Genomic DNA, 5,521 nt, shown 5'->3' with positions numbered 1-5,521 from the left:
TTTTTTTTTTTTGATTTTTTTTTTGTAGTTCTTCCTACAATTTTGGTTCAAGAACATACTGGGAATAGGAGTCAAATATCATGGTCCTGGCATGTACTGATTTTTCTAATAGTGAATTGAAAGAAGAGGTGTTTTGTGCTCGATTTGTTGGGCTGACCGAGCGAAGCGGGGGAGGGCCTTATATGACCACTTTTTTTGTAAAATGTAAATGATCGATTGGAATAAAAAGATTGTAAATTGTCAGGGCTGAAAAACCAAAAATATCCTTATGGATGACATTTTTGTCAAACTGACCTTAAGGGTGCGGGATCGAATCCCGGCCACCTCTTTCTTTTTTCTCCTTCTTTTCTTTTTCCTTCTTCTTTCTTCCCTCTCCTTCGTTGTTTTTTCTTCTTCGTCCCCAAACTCCAACAGAGAATTGAAGCCAAGAAGACAAGATGGAGATGTTCATGGGAAGTGGTTACTGGTTTTGAAGGGTGATGTTTCTAGGTTTGATTTGAAGATAATTCAATCGAGAAGAAGGGTGAAATTGCAATTTGAAACTAGGGTTCGAAGTTAGGGTTTCCTTGAACTGAGATTTGAAACTGGAAATGCTTCCGTTGAGAGGAATCGCAGATGAGTTTTTTTCTTGAACTGATTGAAGTAAGAAATGGAAATTAGGGTCTCATGATTCTGAATCTAGGGTTCGTTGAGGTGAATCTGTGGCTGAATTAGGTGGAACGGTGATTGAGATGGAGAATCAGGAGGAGATGTTGATTCTTGTGGTTGCTGTGGTGAATTCATGAAATGGGGTTTCCTTGAATCCGTGTTAGAATCAAGAAATAAAAGAGGACCCTAGTGTACTGCTATTGATTCATGGCTGCATGTGGAGAATCAGAAGAACATAAAGATGGAGCTTGATTTAGGGTTTGCCGATTTGAAGGACGGTTGGTGTCGGTGCTGGAAGAAGTTCAAGGAAGAAAGGAGCGGAAGGTGTTGATCTTGAATGGAGTATGAAGATTCAGGTGGTGTTGGTCCTCAGCAGCTGGAGTTACCGGGAGTATGAATTATAGCTGTATGTTTAGGAATGATTGCAGAGAAAGCATGGAAGAGCTGGAGCAATGGCTAGGCTTGAAGTGCTGAGGTAATGGAATTGAACTGGCAAGCAGTGAAGATTTGGCGGTGTTGTTTGTGGAGATTTGCCTTGTTGTTGTCTTCAGTTGGAGGAAGTTTTATTGGCAGAAGATGATGAAGTTGAGTTGAGAAGATAGACATGAAATGGTAAGTTGCAGATTGCAGTGCAGTTTTGGTGTTGGGATGTTTGAACTGGAATGGCTTGAACTCTGTTGAAAAATGCAACTGTGCAGTGAATGAAACTTACCATGGGAAATGAGTAAGTACTACAACTAAAGAGCCGCGATAGGGTGCACTTGCGTGCACTGCAGATAGCCTAATAATCGCACCCTTGAGCAAAGAATCTTTTGGCAAGAGTACCACATTGAAATGGTTTCAGGAGGATTCTGACAGAAGGTAATTCAAATGTATATTCTTGTTTTCATTCCCATTAACATATGAATCAAAAGTGTAGGACCTGGATTCATGCTTGGTGTCAAACTTATGTTTTTTACTGGTTCTTTACTCATTGGTTTACTGCAAAATGTGGGAATTTAGTGGAGGAGGAGATCTTAGTTCTTAATATTGATTTTGAAATCATTTCAATAATTTGTCTCCGACAGCAAACTTTGTTATAGTAAAACACACCAACATTGAGTTTGCATAGATTTGGCACTTGCTTTGAATATGGCCATCTACTTAGTTCTCAAAATAGTTATTGTGAACAATTGTGCATTTACGGGTTTCTGAAGAAATTATGCTATTAGGATCTGATTATCATTTCAGTTTAGAAATTATGCTTTTACTTTAGTGGTTCACAAATTATTACATCTGTTCTGCACATCGTCGTTATGAATGGACCACTGTCTGTTAATTCTAGGAATTTCAAGTTTCCCATGCATGTTGTTTTGTGATAAATGAATAGAGGCTATATTATTTATTCAATTCATTGTTTGAGTCGCCTATATTCAGTTCTCTTCTCATGCTTAATTTTTTCCTTGTGATGATAAAACCAGCATTGTATGCTCGCATTATTCAAATGTTAGACACTGGGGATGAGACCAGCAGGAAATCTCTGAAAGAGGAACTACTGAAGATTATAGAGGAGCAAAGTAGTAAGCAGAATGGTGAGACCAATGTGAAGGTGATTGACAAAAATGGTGGCTTGAGAGTGGATGAGGATAAAGTTGATAGTAGCAAAGAGACTGGTAAGTGTACTTGCCTTCAAATTGAGGCTTTTTATTTTTCCATTTGAGTGATTGTTATGGGAGTTTTTGTTTCTGAATGTGGAGGGTTGGTGAAGCTAGTTGATCGTTTGCACTCTACTACTCTCCATTATTTTGCATGGACGTATTGTATGCTAAATAGGTGCCCAAGGGTTTGCAGCCATGCCTAACTTCTGACTTCTGTTCTATAGACTATAATGGTGAATTTGATATGTTAAGGTCAATAGATAAACAGATGTTTCTACACCCCTATGGATTTTTTCTCTCAGTTAGGCACCTTTCTTGAATTTGGTGATTGCTAGGGTCTGATTGCCATTTCATGAGGGAAATGATATGCTTTTGTTGTTTCTCAAGTGGTTCTGAAAGTATTACATCTATGTTACACATCGTTATTTACAAATCTTGTACAGTGTGCCCAGTTTTATGAGCTGAAATATCTTTGTTAATTCTGGGGTTTTAAAGTTTTCCATGTGGGTTCATAAATCTTAATTTGGTATTGTTATTATTAGTTTATTTAATCATATGCCACTAAAAAAAATTTATATCTAGCTCACCTGTATATAGTTTTGCTTTTCATTCTTTTCCTTTTAATATTTTGTTTTTGGGTTTGAAGATTTAGGCGATCGCTGTGTAAAATGGTTTAAGGGTAAGCAGAAAACCATCAGAAACTCCCGAGAAGAGCCACCACTAAAGAAGAACAAGTTGGAGGAGAAAAATGGTAATCAGAATGATGAGCCCAACGACAACGAAGGAGTCAGAGTAAATAAAGTAATAACCCTCTTTTGTCTGGCGGTTTGAAAGAGTTCCGTAAGTACTCCCGACTACTACATTTCTTTTTCATTTGATTGATTTGTTGAGAGAGTAGCAAAATTAAGCACCTTGCAATATCTCAACTCTTGTTAAAGATAAAATAGAAGTTTTGTACGTAGCTCTTCATATTGTCTTTCTCATCATTCTTTCTGGTCCTTGCTCTATCATTTCGTGAAAATTGCAGCGGAAGAACGTGCTAGGCTTGCAGATGGAAAAGAAGTCCATCAGGTTGATTATATGTCACCTAAACCTTGGTATCATGAGAGAATTGTGGTATGTTTCCCTTGTTCGTTTAAATTTGATGTCCCTTTGAGAAAATATATCTAAACCGGGTAAACTGATCAATTTTGATGTTTGTTTCGCAGAAACCTCTCGGACCTTATCTTACATGGTAGTGTGCTAACTGAAGAAGACAGCTGATGATAATGTAGATTTTTTAAATATTCCTCCCTGAATGTTTCAGAAAAATTTAAAAGAAATTCATAGAATTGTAAAAAGTCTCCTTATATGTTTTGATTTTTTAGAAAACAAAAGCAAGTATAAGCTGTATTAATAATGTAAGTAACTTTTGCTAAAGAATGCAAGTAATTTTTGCTAAAGAAGCAACTTTGATGCGAATACTGGCAGTTCGTCATTCACTTTTTAACTAGCCCAGTAGAAACATTCCTTCTGTTCCAGGAAAAGTGATATTCTCAGTTCTTGTCCTATTTTCAGACAAAAACGAAACAAATGAAAGTATCATTTTTCTGAAATGGGCGTTATAATTGGCAGTCCGAATTTTCCCATGTCTTAAAATAAAATGGGCGTTATAATTGGCAGTCCGAATTTCCCCATGTCTTAAAATACTGGAAACCTGTGACCCCAATGGTCTACAGGCATGCCAATTGTCTCTTGGTAGTCTATCAAATACTAAAAGTTTGTAGTTCTTGCAAACTGTTTGTCAGAGAGAGTTGCAGCCAAATTTTAAAAATCTGAATCTATGCAATCACGTAGTGGTGACGTTTCGTCAAGTTCTTCGGTCGGCCCTCCCACCGTGGCAACGGTTGTACTAGTATACATGGACGGTAAGTATTTGCTTGGAAGTTTCATTGAATTTTATTTACTAAATGGATATATTGTGCAGAGATTTGGCGACCAAATTTGGGTTTACTCCTCACCACTGCGATATTTTCTGGGACCAAATTTGGGTATCGTGACTGTGGTTGCTCTAAGTATCCAAATAATTTGAGAGGTTTATTTTCACTACTCTTTTGCAATTTCTTATGTGCTTTTTTGGGGATGAATGTTTTTTTGTTAAGAAGTTTTTACTCTTTGCTGCAGTAATAATGCAGGAGTTATGGTATTGCCTTACAAGCTCTCTGCAGACAAGATAGAGCTTCAGTTTGCAACAAATCATCTAGGTACGTCGTATCAGTGGTCAGGATTATGTTTTGTCTGTCAATATAGAGATTTATTAGGGTACTCTAACCTTATCAAGCATCAACCAACAAGACGTCCTTTCGTACTTGAGTTCTGCGCTATACTGTCCTGACCGTCTTATCTAATTCCTTATTCCCCAACATAATTTAATTTTGTGGACACGTAACTGGCGATGTTTCTATCTTATATTATTTCAATTTTGTTGCAGGTCATTTTCTTTTAACAAATCTTTTGTTGGAGACCATGAAAAATACTGCATCTCAAAGTACAGTAGAAACTTTATAAATTAATGTTGTTGGGACCAAGATTTTTAAAGCGTGAAGCGTTTTTCATTTTTAAGAAGCGATGCGTATGTTGAAGCGTGAAGCGTCGTTTCATGGTTAGTGTTTGAAGCGCCTATAAATAAAACTAGTTGTTCTTAGTTAGCTATGAAATTTATGTTTAAATAGGAATTACCAATAGGTACTATTATGGTAGTCTTAGTTAATGGCAGGTCCACCCACTAAAGCCCAGTAAGCATAGGTCCATAATTAAAAGAAAACATGAAACTGGACCTAATTTTTTAAGCCTAGGTCCTGTACACGTGCGGGACACATGTGACGTATTATCATAATTCCCAAAACACCCCGCAAGTTTTTTTAAGCTAAGAAACACGTTCGTTTCTTTTTCATTCTCTCAATTTATGTTTTCAGAGAAGAGCTCTGCAAGTGAAGATTATTTGAGGTCCTTGTTCGATTCATGAGTTCGAGCTCTTGCAAGTGTAATCGGTAGGTGGATTTTTTGTTCTTACGATATTAATCATCACAACGATTTTTTGTTCGAGCTCTGCAAGTTTTATTCGAAGTTTTTCCAGTTTTTTTTGTTCGATCCATGGTCTAATCGTTGTGGTGTTTGATTAAGATTTTGATCTCCATGTTTGATTTCTTGATTATTTACTAGATCTAGATGAATAATCACGTTTTTGGTTCATTTCG

The 5,521-nt window shown here is 36.9% G+C and overlaps 2 long non-coding RNA genes across 2 annotated transcripts; both read left to right on the top strand.

Annotated features, from left to right (window-relative positions):
• The first annotated feature begins 336 nt into the window (after positions 1-336).
• LOC113330969 lies at positions 337-3,746 on the top strand. The gene is made up of 5 exons (XR_003350603.1): positions 337-1,509; positions 2,109-2,300; positions 2,932-3,125; positions 3,313-3,401; positions 3,494-3,746. It is a non-coding gene; the product is annotated as an uncharacterized LOC113330969 (long non-coding RNA).
• Positions 3,747-4,497: 751 nt separating this feature from the next.
• Positions 4,498-4,792, top strand: LOC113330970. The gene is made up of 2 exons (XR_003350604.1): positions 4,498-4,528; positions 4,756-4,792. It is a non-coding gene; the product is annotated as an uncharacterized LOC113330970 (long non-coding RNA).
• Positions 4,793-5,521: the final 729 nt, after the last annotated feature.

This window comes from Papaver somniferum, unplaced genomic scaffold (assembly GCF_003573695.1).
Source record: "Papaver somniferum cultivar HN1 unplaced genomic scaffold, ASM357369v1 unplaced-scaffold_12232, whole genome shotgun sequence".
NCBI classification, from domain to species: domain Eukaryota; kingdom Viridiplantae; phylum Streptophyta; class Magnoliopsida; order Ranunculales; family Papaveraceae; genus Papaver; species Papaver somniferum.
Note: the sequence above shows the minus strand (reverse complement) of the source record. Positions and strands in the feature narration are given on the sequence as shown.